At 41.8% G+C, this 2266-nt stretch overlaps 1 non-coding gene across 1 annotated transcript; it reads left to right on the top strand.

Moving 5' to 3' along the window:
- The first annotated feature begins 950 nt into the window (after positions 1–950).
- LOC119470447 lies at positions 951–1057 on the top strand. Its single transcript, XR_005199359.1, has one exon. It is a non-coding gene; the product is annotated as a U6 spliceosomal RNA (small nuclear RNA).
- The last annotated feature ends 1209 nt before the right edge of the window (positions 1058–2266 follow it).

The following is a 2266-nucleotide window of genomic DNA, read 5'->3' as shown; positions in this document are numbered from 1 at the left end:
GATGATACAGTGATTTTTTTTTTTTTTTTTTTTTTTTTTTTTTTTTTTTGTGACAAAGCTTCGCTCTTTTTGCCCAAGCTGGAGTGCAATGGTTGTAATCTCGGTTCACTGCAACCTCTGCCTCCCAGGTTCAAGTGATTCTCCTGCCTCAGCAGGAGGATTACAGGCTCCCACCACCACGTCTGGCTAATTATGTATTTTTAGTAGATGGGGGTTTCTCCATGTTGGTCAGGCTGGTCTTGAACTCCTGACCTCAGGTGATCTGCTGGCCTTGGCCTCCCAAGGTGCTGGGATTACAGGCATGAGCCACCACACCTGGCTCCCTAAATCCTTTTGAAATGACAGAATAAGTATACATATTCAAAGAATGTCTTCTATGGCCAGAAACTGAGGAATATCTAGAATAGGGGTTCTTTTGGTCCCCTGGGTCACATTGGAAGAAGAATTGTCTTGTGACACACATAAAATACACTAACACTGAAGATAGCTGATGACCTTTTTTTAAATCGCAAAAAAAAAAAAATTTTTTTGATAAAGTTTTAAGAAAGTTTATGAATTTGTGTTGGGCTGCATTCAAAGCCACATGTAGCCCCTAGGCCATGGTTGGACAAGCTTGTTCTAAAAGATGTTGAACAAGCCAGTAGGATTAGAAGACTGGCAGAGATAGGTGGGTGTGGTGACTCCTGCCTGTAATCCCAGCACTTTGGGAGGCCATGATGGGCAGATTATCTGAGGTCAGGGGTTTGAGACCAGCTTGGCGAAAATGGTGAAATCCCATCTCTACTAAAAATATAAAAATGGCCGGGCATGGTGGCTCATGCCTGTAATCCAAGCACTTTGGAGGCCAAGGCGGGTAGATCACCTGAGGTCGGGAGTTGAAAACCAGCCTGACCAACATGGTGAAACCTCGTCTTTAAAAAAAAAATAAAAACAAAATAAAATAAAAAATAGTGCTCACTTCGGCAGCACATATATTAAAATTGGAATGATACAGGGAAGATTAGCATGGCCCCTGCGCAAGGATGACATGCAAATTCGTGAAGCTTTCCATATTAAAAAAAAAAAAATATATATATATATAAATTGGCTGGGCGTGGTGGCACATGCCTGTAATCCAAGCTACTTGGGAGGCTGAGGCAGGATAGCTACTTGAGCCCAGAAGATGTAGGTTGCAGTGAGCTGAGATGGTGCCACTGTACTCCAGCCTGGCCAACAGAGCAAGACTCTGTCTCAAAAAAAAACCAACAACAACAAAAAAAACAAGACTGGCAGAGACACCTATACACACCCAAGAGAAGAAGGAATTCCTGCAGATGCCGTTTAACACAGCCTTGATTAGAAACTCTTTGATAATGCAACATATTTTAGATTACTCCATAATCACACTGGACTGATTGAGATATTGAAGTAGAATACAGATAATTAAAATATAGATAATGCATTCCCACATTCCTTTTTCCCAACACTTTGTGAAATGTAAATTTTTTTTTCTTTTTTTTTCTGAGGCGGGGTCTTGCTCTGTTGCTGAAGCTGGAGTGCAGTGGCATGATCACAGATCACTGCAACTGTGACCTCTTGAGCTCAAAGGATCCTTCCACCTCCACCTCCTGAGTAGCTGGGACCACCATGCTAGTATGTCTGGCTAATTTTTTTAAATTTTATTTTTTGTATAGATGGGATCTTGTCATGTTGCCCAGGCTGAACTTGAACTCTTAGGCTCCAGAGACCCTCCCACCTCCCCCTCCCAAAGTGTTGGGATAATAGGCATGAGCCGTGGCTGCCAGCCACAAGAAACACATGGTTAATGAGATCAGTTTAGGTCTTACCTGATTACTTCCAGAAAAGCTCCATATGTTTTGAGTTGTATAAAATATTTAACATTCATTATCATATTTGATTAAATAATGAAATTTGTTACCTCATTTGTCTGAAATCAAGACCACAGGATCTCACCTTATGCAATCATTTTTTGAAAAACATTAATAGGGAGTATGAGCCTACTCTGGCTCTGGAGGCTGCCTGATTAAAAAAAAGAAAGAAAAACAGTAGCAGGCCAGCCTGGGCAATAAAAAGTGATTCTAGCTTAAATCCATGTCTATGTTAGATATATGGCAGAATATGGTGGCACCAACCTGTAGTACTAGCTACTCCTGAAGCTTAGAGGGGAGAATCTCTTGAGTCTGGGAGGTTCAGGCTGCAGCAAGCCATGATCACACCACTGCACTCCAGCCTGGTTGACAAAGGGAGGTTATGCCTCTCTCTCTCT

This window comes from Cebus imitator, unplaced genomic scaffold (assembly GCF_001604975.1).
Source record: "Cebus imitator isolate Cc_AM_T3 unplaced genomic scaffold, Cebus_imitator-1.0 Scaffold31, whole genome shotgun sequence".
Taxonomy (NCBI): domain Eukaryota; kingdom Metazoa; phylum Chordata; class Mammalia; order Primates; family Cebidae; genus Cebus; species Cebus imitator.
This window is presented reverse-complemented; position numbering and strand designations above follow the sequence as displayed.